Raw genomic sequence first — 18,896 nt, forward strand, 5'->3', positions numbered from 1 at the left:
CAGTTAACGCACAAAATATAGCTACTACATCATCATTGACATGAACCTTATTATCAATAGAGGCATTAAAAATGACGTTACAATACTGAGTTGTTTCCTTTTATTGCAGTTAAGCCTGCGCGGTGGGATTATTTGCTCTGTTTAAAGCCACAGGCCTGGACATCAAGATGAAAAGTCATTGTAAAATGATCCACCATTGCTCTTTATGGGAATAAGAAGATGACACAGTTTGCCAACAAAAGTCAGTTACTAGAGAATCTGAATTTTCAAGATGTGCCAGAGTCCCCCAATTTTACCAGGGAAAAAAAAAAAGCACACATGTATAAGTTAGGAATAAGATACAGAATTGCCTTATTCTTATAATGTAAAAGACAGGCTAGCAGCTGTGTGCATTTCTCAGAGTATAAAAAACCAAAGCACTGACCTGTAAAACAGAAATAGTAATAACATCTGCTAGACTTCTGGGTTCTGAAATCACATTCCCTGAGAGCAAGTTTCCAAAAGAAAGGCTGGGCACTTATGTAAGATACCATTTCCCTTTTCAATGAATTGTGCTTGTCTTTTGAAACTTTACTTAAAAGCCTGAGCGCAAAACCACGTACATTTCTCTTCTCTGGGAATAATAGTAGGGCAAAAGTAACAAATTGCCACAGCATTGGCATAAAACCAGATTTATCAACGCCTTTCAGAATTTGGGATATATTAGATCACTCTCTTTGCTTACTCCCTGCCCTTCTTTTTAGTCCTTTTCTACAAACCAGGTTCCTAGCTGTAGTCTTCTCAATCCCCTCGTGGGGGATCAAGCAGTCCTGTACTCGCTACTCTACGTGGAGTATCACTGGGATCTCTCACAGGCAGAAATGCTGCTGCTGCTGCTTAGGCTCTCTCTGCTTGGCAATTTAGAGTCTTTCTTATAAGTCCTCAATGCTGCCAAAGGTTTTGACACTCCACAGAGCTTCTTACAGGGTCAAAGTCTGCTCTCACATGGCATGAGTTCCCAGCAACTTCCTCTTGGTTGTGAGCCGATATTTAAAGCAGAACTTGGCCTCATCTTCTTCTTTCCCCTCATACGTTTGCCAGATGGCTTTATTTAATGTCTATTCCCTGGATTGGCTCTTAGATTGATTTTTTTCCTCTACATTTGCCATCTGTTGGTCCAAACAGCTAAATGATACACTTGCTTTTCAATCTCATGGCATTGATTCATTCTTGATGTCAACTTGGCATCCAAAATAGTACAGCAGGCAGACCGGTCTCCTTCTTGTGCCTTTGAGAGCCATTACCACAGGAGCAAAGTTGTAACAGGGAACAAAGCACAAACCCAGAGCGAAAGACAAGTACCGAGAGGAACTGAACCATGTTTGGTTGATGATGGAAAGTGGTCTGCGTTGTGGTTATTGTCTAGAAGCAGGATTTGCAGCCCCAGCAGCTGATGTTGTGTGTGGCCTCGTACAAAGAGAGGATATCATGTTGTGCAGCGGCTAATGGCAGAGAATTGCATGTGCACTTCCAAAAGAAACAAACGCTGTATGGAAAAAAACCTTGACTTAGATCCTCCGAATTGTTTTCCACAGTCTTTGGCAACCGTCTTGCTCTTTTCAGTGACAATGTACGGGGACTCTTGTGAAATAACCGACATGAATATGGGTACCGTGCTCAAGTCCTGCAGGGTACCTGGCCTGGGCAGCACCCCAGGGGAGAGGGAAAGGCAAGCGACCGCTGTCAGCCCAGAACTCTGGCAGCCAGGACAGGGGCCTGCAAAACTGCAGCAGCAGCTGGCTGGGAAGGGTGTGAGGCAGAGGATGGAGGCAGCACAGAGGGAGGAGGAAGGCAAAGGTGCCCAAAGGTCTCGCTATGACCTCATCTGAATGCCTAACAGTAAGGTATTTCTGAGCTGCCTGAATATGCATGTTTTACCCATGTTGTTACTTTAAACTCAAAATTTTTTAGAGACGATTCCGTCTCTTGAGTGTTTGCACAGTTCCAAGCACAATAGCTCCTTGTGCTGGCTGAGTCCTTTGAATACTATAAGAATACAATTAAATAATAAGAGCAGTAAAAAGCTTGGTGCTATTCATACTTGAGAAGATCTTGCATGGCTCTGGACAAATCATAGGCACAGCAACACTCTCAACAAACACATTTTCTAATCCTCTTATTATTATTGTTGCTCTCTTTTAAAGGTATTTTAAAGTAAGAAAAAAACATTCCTTTCATGAAAAAATATTCATTTCATTTCATATCTGAATGTCACAAAAGACCAACAATTTATCCAAGTAGTCTAAGTGAACAAAAGCTTGAGAACTCCTAGTTAAATGCTTAAATTTGCATATACACTTGTCTTTTTCTGATTCTCTTGTGTTTTTGGTGGCTCAGCTGTCATCCAAATTGCCCGCCTGCTCTCAGGTTTGCATCAAATAGTGAAGTGAGAACAGTGCAAGGTCTGCAGCATCTGGATCTCTTAACATTTAGATAAATGCTGACACTACAGACCTGGTCCTACTTTTCCAGAGCTTCCCACCTCAGTTATGAAACTAATAAACCTATCCTAGTTCAGTGTCCTTGGTCTCAGCCGCTCTGATCCAACGCCCACTGAGGCCAAAAGAAAGATTCCCTAATTACCCAGTAAGTGCCAAATCAAGCACAATTAGACTCGAGTGCAACTGAAGAACAAGATGTATAAATTTTTTTGCAATGCAAATTCCTTCGCTACTGAACTGTATTGCGCTGACCCGCCTGCTCCAGGTCTTCAAGTAATGTGATACTTCACACACCACCCAGCGTGCAGGGGAGTGGTGCTGAGAAACATGTTTCTTGAAATTCCCAAGCTGCTTTATGTACTTCATGTTAGTGGTTCATAAAGAGATGGCAATCAGATTTCTGCTTGTCACCATCATGAATGGATGGATAAAAATTCAGTGACAAGTTATGAAATGTTACATCTGCTCGAGAAGGTAGAACAACCAGCCAAAACCAACGCGTCACAGAAATGTGTAAAACAGCACCAGATCTAGCCAGATACAGCACAAGCCAGGTCTATATTTGAAAGCTGCACGGGTACAGATGTTAGTAGGTGTACTGAATAAAGGACAGGAAGACTGTACCACCAGTCTGCATATCCATGGTAACCAAGAGAGGGTCTCCTGGGGAAAGGAGTGGTGAGATGGGGAACAAAGAAGCTTTATTCTTTTCCCCTTTGCATTAGGGCTAAATGGCTTTCATATTATATAGTGAGATTATGTAGGCTGGGGCCATGTTCACCCCCGGATAACAACAGCAATGAGGAAAAAGAACAACAGGGGTTCATCAGCATCTTCAGTCCTCAGAGGGCTTGTCCAGCTTGCACTGTGGTCCATGTCTCTGCATGTTCACAGCTATTGTTCCACCTAAGCTGAAGTTGATGCAAACACACCCAGTCGTATTACAGACAATCCATTATAATATACACAATACAGTATAGTACGCAAGACATGCACTGGTTGGTTGGGTCATACGAGCTAAAGAAAGGAACAACGGCCTGCTGTGCAGCTATCGGTATACAGCACTTGGGTATGAAGTGCCAGTATAGCTCATTTCTCTTTGTGTATATGAATATGTTCTGAATACATTTATGATGATGTAATTGCATCCGCTCTAGGCAAGGTTTGACAATCTTCAGTGCCTTATAACTACTCACAAAAGTTCTTTTACTGTCGAAGGCCAACGTCCAGTGAAAGAACAAGCTATTGCATAAGCAATGAAATAATCGGGATCTCCATACAATGCACAGTGATACCAGTCTCCTCCCACGTGTGCCTACTGCGTTACTCTAATGGTCCAAAGGGCAACACTTTGAGCTCCCGCTCCTCCGTATACCCCAAACAACCCTCGCAGAGACACTGTCTCTCTCCATTTCTTTCCAGTTATCATCAGGGCAAGAGGCGGCGCTGCGGCCGACACGGAGCTGAGCCCATGCAGACTGGATGGTGGGTACCTGCGTGCCGAGCTGCCAGGCAGGACACCAAGGAGAACAAAATAGGCACCATCTGCCCTGTTGCTGTATGCAACCTCTGAAGTAGCAGGATGAAACATTATTACAAACACAGTTACTTTTAATAATTTCCTTTTCTTATTCTCCTGCCCCTGCCACAAATTTCAGCTTATTCCATTTGTGAATCTGACGGCTCTCTGCATGTGGTCCATTTCTCTGGCTCATTCCTGGTGCAGGTTCTCCCTGGGATTCACTTGAGGCAAGAAACAGTGACATCAAGAAGAAAAGAGGAGAGAATGAAAACCGAGGCAATAAAGCCTTAACATACTTTAAAAGCCATCTGAACATCCAAACCGGGTATTTTTTTTAAATAGTCTGTTCTACAATAAGTTGGGCATGGTCTTGTTACTGATTACTGTATGATTTGATAATCATACAGCAGAGCAAACTACTTTCCTAATCTAGATAAAATTCTTAAATTCTACAGTGCCTTTAAGAAAATGGGGCTTAAGTACCTTTTATTTCTTCAATGACATATAAGCCCAGGAAAAAGTAATTTTCTCTCTATTTTAGTTGGTTTTGAAAGTCTTGAAATTGACAGTTGTATGTAAACAATTTACACCCTCACTTTTACAGCTATGTGAAATCAGCATTGATTTATGCAGCACACAATGTCTTTATTTCTTGATTAACTTCCCTTCAGGCTTTCACTATAAGCCAGTCATATTTTATTAGAGATGAGATAACAGTGATACTTGTATTAATTTCCTTCACTATATTCAGTTGCTTGTAACTTTGGCAGGTGGTATAACTTTTAAGTCCTTTGAGTGGGAGGGCAAAAGGATGACTAGCTTGTGGTGGTGTAATTGAAGTCCACCTCACATGCAAGAGGCAGGTTATGGTTGCACAATGAACCTTGGTTCTGACACACTCAAGTTTTTGCTTTGACTCAGCAAAGTAAATAATGTTCTTTTCAAGCAGTCTGCACAAAGTTGTCAGGGCGTTCTGGTTTAACACACAGCACGTTATCAGACATTCCACATCCAACATAATTAACTAAAACATTTAAAAACTGAAGTAGTTTCCCCTGGTATTTGACAATCTGCTGTTCTTAAGCAAAGTGGCTGAGAGTTTAATAAGAAATGTCAGGAAGACTAGTTAACATTTGAAGTTCATTTTCATTAAGAACCTTCTCATATAAGTAGACCACTTGCATGTTCCTATTGCAGTACCTTTCTCACCTACATTAGCAAATGGCTTTTGCTTCCTCACCCTAACCTATTAAAGCAGATATTGTCTCCAGATCACCACCCGCTGTACAGACCTGTTGTGGAATATTGTATTTTAATGACACAACAGCAGACTCTTGGGCTGAGCTAATACGAGCTCTCAGCTTTAGGCCAAATCTGATAGCAAAGTAAACAGAGTTGGGATGATGCTGAGTGCTATTGTAAATTCCAGCCTAATTCCATCCTGAAGAGTGATGGAGAAAATAAAATAGTATAAGCACTTATAAATATTATGATGAAAACTATATGTTGGTCAGTTTTATTTCGCCTTATGCTTCAGAAATAGAGGCTATTACAATAACAACTAGTCAGATAAGAAAAGCTAATAGGAAATGAGACTTTATATTGTGGAGATACAGCCAACAAAATTTAGTGTTGTAGAAGCAGATGTGGTTGGAAAAACAACAAAATACTTTTCAGTAGAATTTGCAAGTTCGTTTTGTGGAGATGGAGCCAGAAAGCCCCTGCTGGAGGCTCCCACCACCATCACCCACAGATCCAATGTCCCCATGAGTCCAACAGGAAGGTTCATACTGAGAAATACCTATTTGCACACATGGTCCTCTTTTATAATACAAATTATTGTTGTGATTGGGCTACAGCTTGTGCTTTCATTCAGAATAAGACTACAAAGCAGCTGAGCTGGTTATTAAACCAGATAGTTGAAGCAATATGAATAAAAATTAGAGAATTAGACCTAAAGGTTACAGGTTAATTGCCAGTAAACCCATTTATTTATTTTGCTTTGACTAAGAAACTTGCTACATCAGGCACATTGCAAGAGTTGCAGAGAAAATTTAAGCAGTTTGAAAACTGACCAAAAATCTTTTGTGTACACATGACAAACAATTTACAGTGCTCTCTGCTCACAGAGTCATTTGGCATCAGATTCACAGGACCAGCTGTACTAAAAAAATCCTCTCACCATGACAAAAGTTGTGGAAACAACCTCTTTACTCTAGAACAGACAGCATTTCCTTAAAGCACTCCACCAGAGTCCAGATATAAACCCTCATATGCTTGTGCTAATAGTGCTGAGTTACATGAGAGACAGTAACCAGCTGAAAGAACATAATTTTGTCAAAACAGCAGGTCCAGCTAGCATTATCCTTCCATACACTGCAGACTCACTGCAAATGTCAGAGAGGAGCCAGAACGTTTACTTGCATCAGATATCTCTGAAATGGACCAACCTTCAGTCCCATAAAAACTTTGAACTTTGCCTGTTCAAGGGTTGAAGCCCACTTGGGGATCCTGGAATATCAGATATGCGGTATTAAATTATTACACACACATAATTTCAACTTGCTTCTAGGACAGAAATGTCTCTCTCTCTCCTATCATCTTCCGCTGTTAAATTTCAAGCTAAAAGCCAACAGGAAAATTAATAACCCAAGTTTTTGTGACTGAGTTAAGCATTACTGAAGCAATGGCTATAATTCAGAGCAAGTGTAAAATGCAACAGAGCTTCTTGTGGATGCCCCCTCCCTGGAAGTGTTCAAGGCCAGGTTGGATGGGGCTTTGGGCAACCTGGTCTAAGGGAGGGTGTCCCTGCCCGTGACAGGGGGGTTGGAACTAGATGATCTTCGAGGTCCCTTCCAACCCAAACCATTCTGTGATTCTATGACTCTTTATCAAAGAAGATAACGAGAGCAACAAAACCATCGTCTATAGATGCACAGCAAGTCCAAAGAAGCAACTGATGTTGTGGGCCAAAGGAGATGTCCCTTAAGATTGCTATCACAAATGCACATATTTGTATGGTAGAGGTGTTTCTGTGGGGAAGAAAGAAAGGAAGGAGAAATGCTGTAGGAAAAACAATACAGGAAAGGCAGCAGAAAGTCTGAGAGAGCGCGAGAATAGCTGTTGGGAAAACTTCCCTGAAAAGGCCTAATGACAGAGCACCACCTCACTGATGGCGGAACGAAGTAGGGAGTGATGCTCAGAGAAGCCTCCCTCCTCTTCACTGAATTCTACTTCATCCATGGAATCAAGGTTTGGGTTGGTTTTTCTAATTATCAGGATCGAATCTGGCTTCATCACCAGACTAACACTGGCTAAAACTTATTAAAAATTGCCTGGTTTTGACCTAAGTTTTGACAGCCTGAACTCAAGTGAATCCAGGGTCACAACACCAATTCTGACCTTGCAGCAGTTCTTCACTCTGTCTTGCTCAAGTATGTTTTCATTCATACATGCTACTCGGTGTTCTCAAATGCTGGCGCAAAAGTGGAAGTAGCAGCAGCAGGTCCGCTTTCAGGTGGGTTTTGTTGATCTCTTTCACAGCTGTGGCAAGAATTAATAGTGGCAAACCTGTCAAAATGAGCTAGAGAGCCTGTTGTACAGCCATGAGGCTGCAGACAGCAGGACAGCTACGCACCACACTGACCACTGGGACCCAACATTCACAGGAGCAGTGCTAGAAGGCCCCCTCTCCTGTGCTGAACTCCATCAATCTTTCACAAGAGCTGGTAACGCTCCTCACCGTATTCTGCAGCCCAGCTTACCAGACACATTACCTTCACACCATCACGACACCCAACACGGCGCTCCTTCAGACACATGTACAGGGGAAGCAGGTACCTGTGAAATTCTGTCCAGCAGACAGAAGAGTAGATTTCCTGAAGTCCTTTAGGCTTCTCAGCTGATTGCAGTATGTGCCACGGTTTCTCAAAACTAATCAGTTGTTTCAGAGAAAAATGAGGAGAATGCGTCAATTCATTCACAAGATATGCTCCTCTACAAATATGTAACACAGATTGGAACTGACATTTAAGATGACCCACACCCTATATAAGCCTCACAAAAACTGCCAATTATTCACTTTTCCAGCTTGGCAAACTAAGCCTCCATAGTCAGTGTCAAGCTAAAACATTTGTTAAAATAATTCTTGGCTTCCCTCCACTCCAAACAAATTCATCAGGCAGATATTTCAACTCATTTTTGACTCAAGCAAGCAGAAGTAGGGAGGTACAAAAGCAGAGGTATAAAAGCCTTCATTAGCTAGAAAATGATTTTTTTTGTACACCTTTTTCTTCCACATAAGGATGATGGAAGGTTTTGGCTATTTTTGAGGTCACTGTCTCCAGTTAAGAGTAACACATGAGCTTTAAACAAATCAGACAACCGTGGAACAATTTTAATCCCTGAATGAATAAATCCCTTGGGGGACCTGGCTGCAGAGAAATCAATGGGCAATTCTATTAAGCCTTAACAGCAAATAAGGCACAATCTGGCTTCTCCAATGAACCTCAAAGCCACAAATCCTGTCATAAGAATTTATCAGATTCATGTGATCAGTCATCAGTGTTTAGAACCCAATTATACTCAGAATGTCTTCTGCTTACAGCAGCTATTGGAACAGCATTGTGTTAGATCATCTTTGGGTTAGGGGCTATAGTCTTGCGGGGGGGGGCGGGGGGGGGATAAGACAATAATAAGCGTTAACTGGGTGAATACTCATCTGTTTCAGGGAACTCCTACCCTTATCAGCACCCTGCTGCCCACTGACCTTACCTCTAGCTCAGAAGTGTTAAGTGTCAGCTGTGACTGTGAGAAGCTCAGCATTTGCTCCCACAGACCTTCACAGCAACATACAAATGACCTCTCCTGCCCTACAAACTGGAAGTGCTCTCTCTAACTGTGGGATCAAACATAAATCATTCATACCGTGCTACAAAAATACAGCACAGGCTGGCACAGAAAATAGAACTGTTCTTTAAAAAAAAAATCATCAAAACAGAAGAGGCAATTTCATCTCCCCCCCCCAGTATAACTAAACCCTCACCTACTGACATCTCTCAGGGTAAGGACAAAATCACTTTGCTTGGTGTGGTTGATACAGCCTAGCCCATATCTAGGAGTCTCTGCGGCATGCCTCGGGCTGCATCTTTCTTGTAAATGAAATGCTCTCAGGACTGTTCTGTGGCACTGGAGCCAATGGCTTGAAACTAGACTGCTAAACTCCCACGGTCCTCGAAAGAAGGTGACTGCATCCACACTGCTTGTTGAAAACCATCACTAGCCTACCTAACCAGGGCCGTGTCCAGGTATGTTCTAACAATTGTAGAGGACAGGTGATCAGTGAGAGCCTGACTCAGGGAGCTTCCCTGTGCTGTTCAGCAGGACAGGTGCATCTTCCCTGTCCAGCCACCCAAAACTGTTCAGATCTGGGGAATGCCCAAGGTGCATGACAGCTGCCTCTTGGCTTGCAGAACCAAATTTCCTTTCCTTGAAACCAAGGCACGTGAACAAGAGGGTGAAAATAACACACATGCAGCTACTACCCAGACAGAGCTATGATACATGCATGGCACACCCTGTGCTCAGAAGTTCAGATGTACTCACTCCAAGCATCCACTGTTTCAATATATAGTTCTAGAGAGTCAAGTTTTCAGAGCCATTAAATGCTTCAAGATAGAGATGGGAGCCATCACCTCTTGCAATGAACAGGAATCATTAGCTGATAAGACGTACAGTGGGATTTGCAAGTTAGGTGCCTCAATCCTATTGCAGTTGACTGGAATTATATCCCTGAAGATGTTAAAAGCCTCTGTGTAAGAGAGATACTTCTGTTATCCCTCGACACCCAAGTACAATGTCTCTAATCCATTTTGCTGGCTTATGAAAGAAAGAAATATAGAAGTAATACTACAAGCAAGTGTTGTCTTCCTCCTCCTGGGTAAATAAAAAAATATCACCTGCATATTTCAGCTTTGAGATCTTGCTTCAAGTCTATCTCTGAGCAAATAAATGGAAGTCTCGTGGAAGCTGCTGAGGTAAATTTCAACATTGCCTGGCAGCATGAGATACAAGACAAGCAGAAATAGTTAAGTAGTTTAATTCACACTGGTTTGGCATTCTGTCAAAGGGTTTTTGCAGAAGTAATTAAAAAAGGGAACGTGAAGCCATTAGAAAGAACAAATAATTTTCACAGTGACACTTTTTTCCCCAGCATCTTTTCACCGATGTATGCTATCCAGAACTCTGTAATTTGCGCAATCAATTTAAAACACCAAAATACAGTTATCAACTCACTTAAAAAACCTAAACTAGTAAAGAATCACAGCACTCTTCATCAGTCAGTTCAGCAGCAACTAGACAGTCTGGCTTTACAGTCTGCAGCATACCTTCTTCCTACTTTCACCTCACTTACAGAAAGATGTGAAAAATAGCTAGGCTACAAGATTTTAAACAATGTGTTTACCATAGCTCCCATTATTTTGAATCAAATAACCTTTGAGATAAGTACATATTTGACGTGAATATTTGGAGCAGTAAACTGCACAGTATCTTAGAAAGCAGATTGGTGAGGAACAAGAAACCCATGGATCAAATACAGTCTATGACTTCACTTTGATAATTTGGGGCTGAGTACTTTTGGGGGGGATGCATCTGGACAAGAAAGTGAATCTGTGCCCTGTCAAATGGGTCACACAGTTCTCCCTGGGCTGTGGGAAAAAAAAATTCTCATTTCTGCTATAAAGCAATTAGCACACTAGGAGAAAATGATGGCACACACTGAGACAAGGTAATACACCACATTAACTGTTCCCATAAACCTTAATGGTAAGTAGGAGGGATGGAAATAAAAAATGTTATCCTCCTTACAGTAACAAGGGCTGTCTTTATCAAAAATACATTGGATGCATTCATGCTCGGAAGCCAAATTTAAGATACCTGAAATAGGCTCCATTTTCATCAACTGTTGAGCACTCCTCTCTGAAAAACATCAGCCTTTAGAGTCCATCTACCTTCAGTGTCCCAAAGACACTAGCCACTTAGGAACATTCAGAACACTTCACTGAAGCATACTACCTTGTCTTTCTTTTAAAATCTCCCTTTCAAAATCCTGGGAGAATCCTGCTGATGAGGATAGTGTTTTCTTTTTCATGCTTGGATTATGTGCCAGGGTAGCAAGACCCAGCTACCACTGCTGGCCTGAATGGACCACACAAGGCACCAAGAAAGAGGATCTCTGCATGTTCATTCATGCTTACAAAACTCAGGACACACAGATCTAAGAGACTGATTGACCTATTTTACCTGTTTGTTTAACTGGTGATCAGCCCCAACACGTTCCTCATCTGCTCGTTTTGATTCACGCTCTTGTATATTTCTTCATGATACACTGTTGGAGGAACTAAGGACTGATCTCTGTTGGGCTAGACTTCAAGTAAGCTCTATTTTATTACGATGCTGCCATCTATAGTCTTTCTGAATACCACGCTATCCCTGCAGAGTTTTGATTTTTATTTAAATTTATAAAAATTACATTGTTTATCCTTTGATAAAACCCTCAACACTGCCCCCTCACCAAAGAGAAACATGAAATAAAAGGGTTGGGGGAACAATCTTTTGTCGTCTTTCCCCTGTGATTTCCAACCTCAAAGATCTTCCCAGTTTTGCCCACTCTGACATTCTCTCATGAAGACTTTGCCGTCAGCAGGCTGGAGAAGAACAGATGACCCTGAGGTGAATGCTTACCAAGCTATCATGACTGGTTATTTCCAAAGAACAGAGAGCATGCCTGAGCATACTACACAACCAGCCTACGGTGCAGAAGACAGGGATGGCAACCAAATCCAAAGTTTCCGTGAGGCTGAACGGAGAACTATCACCAGCTACTCCTATATATACTTCACTCGTGCTCTGCTTCTGTACACTGATTAGTACCACTAAGCAGTGACATTAATTCTCTTCCTCTCCCAATGTTTTTCTGTACAGTAGTTTTTTTAAGCTAACATATAATTAAGTAAAAAATGGATCTTGGTGAGACCAGACTTATATGTCTTTTTGCTGCAGAGCAGTACATAAAGTGATGTAAATTCGGAATCTCTCCGCTTTGTAGTCTTACAAGCAGAGACCTAAGCCATATGCACAGCATTCCTAGCTATGAAACTGTCACCTCAGTGGTGATACATTAAATGCTATACCAACTCAGAAGGCTTCAGAAATTAGCAGTTCATTCTTATTCTAGGAGTGGAAGTGGTTAGAAGGACAGACAGCATGTCTGTCCCTCCTTAACCTCTAATTTGTCCAAGTACCTATGTCTCTCTTGCATGTTTCCATGGTGCAGTGCAGCCCTTGCTTCTGCCCAAACCCCTAATACCTTGCAAGAAGCTTAGCGATACCAATTCCAGCATTAAGGAATGAATGTCACAACTGTAAGATTTCAGGAGCTACTAATTTTGATGGCATACAGTGCCCTTTTATCTACACATCTGAGTTTTCTTTAAGCTCTGTTATACTGTATTTATAGCTTCTTTCTTCAGTGCTGGAATATTTTCCATTTTAGGAAGGAATGAAATCTAATCAAGTGTAGAATCAAATAAACCCCTTTCTAAATTCTAAAATACAGGCAGTTGATAGCATTGTATTAGACAATCAGTTAGAAGATGAAGCTGTTCCTTTGTTATTCTATTTTTCTTTAAATAGCGGAGTTGCCAAAGCTGATGTGATAAAAGAAGAATGACATGGAGAAAGAGAAACTGGGTAATTATCCCATCTCACTTATCCCTTCTGGATACAAAGGGGTAAAACTGCAACTTGTGTCCCCTGCCCAGTGCCTTCATGTGCTGCAGATAAAGAAACAAAGCACGCTGAGTTTTTAGCTTTTCAGGGAGGCAATATTAAACACCACCATTCCAAATAAATTGATTAAAAAAAAAAACAAACCCAAACCCAAACCCCACCAAACTCTTTTGCTGTTTAAAAAAAGCAGAGCTATTGTGGTTTTTTATCCATAGAATATAATAAATTATGGAGACTGTAGCTCAGCAGCACAAGCTGAAGCACTTTTTATAACTCTGTGTACTCTCACGAGTGTGTCCCCCTTGTGAATTCAGACTTGCACATCACACCTAAAACCGTAAGTGTAGCCATAAAAGAAAAAGCTGTACTTCAGTACTGTCAAGGTATTTTTCTTGGAGGATTCTTTTGAAAACTACTTCTGTCTCAGGTTAGCAACGGACTTCATCAGAAAGCCAGCTGGTAGAGGACACCACCAAAAGTATGTACCACCTTGTACACGTGTAGGTTTCCCGTATGCCTGGGGCTTACTGATGAAGTCTGCTCTGAAGCAGCTGAGAGCATGGAGAATCACAGGCCTGAGAATTCCGAGGAAAAAAAAAATGTACTGGAAGAAATACCAGTGAAATCAGTGTCGTGTTTTATCTCATTCTCTTTGAACATAACAGACACGCTAAAAACCTGTTTGCCCTAAGTAAATACTCTTGTAATGACACTTCACTAGACTCTTTCAAGGTCATGGAGAGTCAATAGTGATAAACTGCTAAAAAAATCCCACTGTCTCTCTTACACCTGTTTTGACGCATATTTCTCTGAGTCATTGATTTAATTTTCCTCTTGAATTATTTCAAAATTTGTCAGAATTTAAGGCATCACCAATGCATACAGCAAAACTTGCTCCCAAGGTACATTTCAAACATGCTCTACAAAGGCAGATACACCATCTGCTGTTTAAAGGGGTCTAAGACAGCTTTCTGTTAGTTAAATTCCTACAACCACTACTGGATAAGCTACCTCTGCCAAGAGGAATTTTGTTGGCTCCAGCTGAGTCTATACAGAGTACGGCCACCAGAAGTAGTGGGACTTGCAAGAGGTATGAACACAATAAAACGCTACCCTTGAAATCAAGACAACGATTATTTAAGTGTCAGCTTCATTAAAAACATCACTGCTGATTGTATTTGCAGAAACATCTACTAATACATTTATGCTATACTCCCAGCCTGCTGTGTTTTCCCAGGTGCTGACAGACCCAATTGCTTCTTTTTGAACTGCCAAGATTTTTAGTTTCACCTTGTCATAACACATAAAACAGATGTAGGTATTTTACACTCCAAATTCTACAACACAAAATGTTCACACTTTATAGACACCAAAAATTAAAGTACTCCAGAATTACTGTACTGATTGCATCATTCACTTTTATATTTAAATTTTAAACTCTTCCATTTTAAATGTATTTCAGAGCAGCCAAAGATCCCCTTGCCTCTTAAATTGTACTTTGGAAGAACCCACAACATCGATCTGCAAAATGTTAATCTGATACTGAATTAGAAAGATCTTTCCATTAATGACTTGATGAGATCACACACATTTAATGAGCGTATCTTAGCTTAGCCCTCTTCACGTGGGGTGATGGAGTGAGCGAGGCTACAGTACTACACTGAGAAGGCTCTGGGGAGTACGAGGAGGGACTTGTGCCAGTACTGGCTGATCCAAAAACATAAACTGTGAGGACCTCACCTTATCAAACCCAAAGCTGAAGGATGGAGAAACATAATTTTGAGGGAGTTCTGTGGACTTTAGGATGAGTAGCAATCCACTGAAATGCTTCGGTACAGATAAAGCCATTTTCCTTAAGTGATAATTTCGTCCATGAATGGATATTTCACTGTAACAAAATGGGTAACTAAATGGTCTCCTTCCCTGACCTTTTTGCATAGCCTCTCTTTTCTCTTTAATAATATGGAATCATAAATCTCTCAGTAAGAGAAGACTGTATATTTAATATCTTGGACACATTAAATTTAGTGGTTTATGATTGAATTTCCATCTCTCCTGCGATTAACTCTCTTACAGACTATGCAAAGCTGGGAAATGAAGTAGCTTTTCCTACAAGAGTATGTTACAATCCTGGCATGTACAGCCTTCATACTACTGCCTTCCAACAAAGATTTCCATGCTCAAATGGATGTCCTTTAATATTTGTGACTGATAAAAACCAGACACATTCAGATCATCAACACCTACAGTCTCAGAAAGGCACTACTAGGCATCTGAAAACATAAAGATAAATGAATTGTGCATCACTGGATATATACTATATTTAATGAGCCAAAGCCAGCTCTTGCTGTTAAGAAGCAAGACTTCAGAGGGCAAGAGAACCAATGCATTCCAGCTGGACAGTACACTGGACAAGAGATCCGTGACACTAGTAAAAACAGACTTAGGAGACGCCTTCACTTTCTGCACAGTGAGTGCTCTGCAGGGTCCCTAGCCACAATGGGGTTTGGTTATAGTGCCCCAGTCAGAGACTGGTTGTGCTGAAACCAAGAGTGGAACAGCTGGATGCTCTACAAGGCGATGGACATTTATTACACCTTCACACAAACACAGGGAGAACTTTGTCTAATGACATCAATGATTTCACTTTAGTCCTGCTGAATTTGAAATGTAGTCTTGCTACTGCACTAAATATTTGCCCGAGACATTTCCATAATTTAATCATATTTTCAGTTCCTTGGTAACAGTTCAGTGCCAGTCCCTGCTATTATGGAGCTCTTTCTTTTCTCCTCTTTGGTACTCTTCCGTCATGACTATAAATACTGAATCTGCCAATCAAGTGTCACGGTTTAGCCTCACATGGCAGCTACTGCTCACTCACTCCTCCCTCCCCACTGGGACGGGGAGGAGAACTGGAAGAAAAAGGTAAAACTTGTGGGTTGGGATAAGGACAGTTTACTGGGACAGCAAAGGCAGAGGAAAATAACAACAACAGTATTTATGAAAGAACAGGCAAAGCGAGCGATACACAATGCGATTTGCTCACCACTTGGAGCCCGATGCCCAGCCTGTCTCCGAGCAGTGACCCCTCCTCCCCAGCCAGCTCCCCACCTGATAGCTGGAGCATGACACCATCTGGTACGGAATATCCCTTTGGTGAGTTTGGGTCAGCTGTCCTGGCTGTGTCCCCTCCCAGCTTCTTGTGAAAATTAACACTATCCCAGCCAAAAACCAGGACACCAAGTAACTTACAGCTGTTAATGTCCTGCACGAAGGGATAGCAGAGGATGTTGGTACTGCTCCAGGCCACGTGTGAGCAGAGCCCTTTTCTCTGGAGAGCTCAGCAGCAGGCAGAAGGCTCTCATATTCCTATGCACTACGTTAGAAGCAACACTGCTGCAGCCACTACTGCACAGGTTACTTTTTTTTATCCCCCAAGAAAAGAATCAGACTATATCTGCAAGTATACTTCATGCTAAAGAAAACATTTTTAATTAAAAACACAGTAGAAGTAAAATTCACATGGTCATTGTGAAAGCAAAGACCTTCTGCTGTCTATGAACTCTGACATCTGCACGTAAACAAATGAATTACCCATCACTACAACCACAGAAAGTTTCTACTTCATCACTGATCAAGCTAAAGGCACCTGCTCGTTTTCCTTTAATGATAAGCCAACTCCTACCATGAAACTGCCTTCTTTCAATGATTAAAGAGCTACAAGGCAAGTGCCAGTAATAATGTTACATTTTTTCCTTCTGTAATCTAATCTTTGCCCTGTAGAAACTGCTGATGAGAGCTCGCTTCCACTTAAAATTTACATAAAACCAATCCATATCATGTTGCACGGAAAAGGACTTGTGCCCCAGTGTTTATTGGCACGGTGATATGAGGAATGAGAAATTACTCTGATGCAAAAATGATATACAGCCTTGTATCAGTATCAAACAGGCTTTGATGCATGGTTACTATTTTTGGAGGCTAATGATATGTGAGTGATAAAACAAATGAACTTTCTAATGATGACAAATATGGGAGAATATACAGCACTGAGTAGAGAACATGACGTCCAACTGAAGGAAGATTTATGGAAGCTAATTTTGGTATGTTAGATTTATAATGGAAAAACAGTAGAAGAGGAAAAACTTCTGGAAGATCTCGTGTGTGTCAACCTGGAATAACAATTTACTTTCAGACAAAGGATGTAACGTATAGTCCACTGAACACTTCTAGCTGATATTTATATTGCTTTGGTATTTATATGCATATAAAGCCTAAGATTTGCATGATTTTATGCAAATTAAATACAATTAAACTAGCTACAGAAAAAAGTAGGTTTTTAACTAGCGTGAAAGTACGCATATAATTACTGCTTATATTGGTATTAAATATATGAGGGGGGTTTCAGTTAATCATATGGCAAAACTGGCAGGATGATGTTTTCACAACTAAAATAAATTTCCCTGCACTCTTAGTTTTTGATTCCCCTACAGATCTATCAGTGGCAATTACAATTCAATACATTAAATATACTACTGACAGTAAAGTTTGTCAATAGAAGTTAATATAATATCAAGAAAAAATGGCTCGTGATATTTCAGGTCTTGTGTCCACAAATATATTGACGTGGGGAAGAAGTCACAACGTTTAAGGATAATTTCAGGCCGTAGGATCAGTCAGCATTTTGTGACATGTCTGAGGAATGGAAGAGGGAAAGCCACAGCCTTTTGGGGCAAGAAAACAGGCCCGCAAGCTGAACTCGGCCTTCCTGAGTGCTGTTGAGCGCAGCAAGCCTCTTCCCCTCAATCTTATTCACATCTTCGATAAACTTCGAAACGCTGACAGCGACAGAGCCTTTTGTGTACAGGGAAAAGTGTCCGCGTCCTCCCACTATCTGCCTTCGGCCCCTAAATTAAACGCCTATTTTGATTCAGTTTAGGCGTCTCCCTTCACTATACTCTCTGAAAAACAGGCTCGGGACAACACAACGGGAAACAGAGCCGCTCCCCGCCGGCGGGCACCGCCGTGGCGGCCAGCCTCCCCGCTCCCGACGGCAGCGCTCGGCCGGCAGCGCCGACAACGGCTCTACCTGGGCGGCCGACGCCGGAGAGCCGGCGTGCGGGGCTGCCCTCACCCCTCTGCGCCGCCCCCGGCGGGCTGGCGGAGTTCCGGCAGACTGAGGCATGCGGCGAAATCCCGGCGGATGGGGCTGAGGGGAAAGGAGAGCCCAGCGGGGAGAGTGCAGTGGGGAACCCTGCGGGCGGGCGCCCGACTCTGCCTCCTCCCGCTTCCGCGACCAAGGCCGCAGCAAAGGGCATGCGGCGAAGCTACCCCCGCAGCGCCCATCTTTGGGCACCTGCCGCCGCTTCCTGGCGCGTTTCCTCGCCTCCCGCCGCGCGGGGCCGCCGCTATGAGAGGGCACGGCAGAGCCGCCGGGGCCTCCCACCGCTATGAGAGGGCACGGCAGAGCCGCCGGGGCCTCCCACCGCTCCGCGGCGACGTGCTCGCCCGGGACTCCGCGAACACTTACACGGTGCCGGCGACGGGGCTCCGCGCTGCCTTCACTCACCTGCGGCCTGTGCGAGGAGCGAGGCGGCAGCCCTCCGGCAGCGGCTCAGCCCAGGACACCGGCAGCCCGCAGACGGCAGGAGAGCGGTGCCCGCGGCTGGCAGCGCCCAGGAGGCGACGAGGAGTGAGTCAGACGGCACCACCACAGCCGCTGCTGACCTGCAGCCACCTGCCCGCAGCCCTACCTCACTGCTCCCCGCCCGACCCGGCGGGCCCGGCAGCCACCTGCGGCGCAGGACCCGCCCGCAGCCGCGGGGCCAAAGGCGAGGCAAGGCGGCAGCACTGCCCGGGCAGCTGGCGGGAGAGGTGCGGCGCTGAGGTAAGGGGCACGGCGGCCCAGGCCCCCGCCTCGGGCCGGCGTTGGCCGCTGCTGGGTCCCTGAGTTACACACGGGGCTGAGGAGAGGAGAGCAGACCAGACCAGCAATTGTAAAAGAGCTATTTCACCACTAAAACTTTCTGCCTCGGCTTTTCTTTCCCCTTTCCCTACCCTTAGTAGTTTAAGGTAGCAACTGGCCATCTCCATTTTTTTTTTCA

The 18,896-nt window shown here is 43.1% G+C and overlaps 1 protein-coding gene across 2 annotated transcripts in view; it reads right to left on the bottom strand.

Moving 5' to 3' along the window:
- The window catches only part of CRACDL (CRACD like), a 67,239-nt gene extending 48,601 nt beyond the window's left edge, over nt 1-18,638 (bottom strand). The window contains exon 1 of one of the 2 annotated variants that reach the window (XM_054813698.1): nt 18,362-18,638. The gene's annotated coding sequence lies outside the window, so the exon portion shown is untranslated. Of the gene's footprint in view, nt 1-18,322; nt 18,341-18,361 lie in introns of those variants that run through there. The other variant, XM_054813700.1, reaches the window with a different exon arrangement.
- Between the last annotated feature and the right edge of the window lie 258 nt (nt 18,639-18,896).

The sequence above is a fragment of the Grus americana genome, chromosome 1, assembly GCF_028858705.1.
Source record: "Grus americana isolate bGruAme1 chromosome 1, bGruAme1.mat, whole genome shotgun sequence".
Taxonomy (NCBI): domain Eukaryota; kingdom Metazoa; phylum Chordata; class Aves; order Gruiformes; family Gruidae; genus Grus; species Grus americana.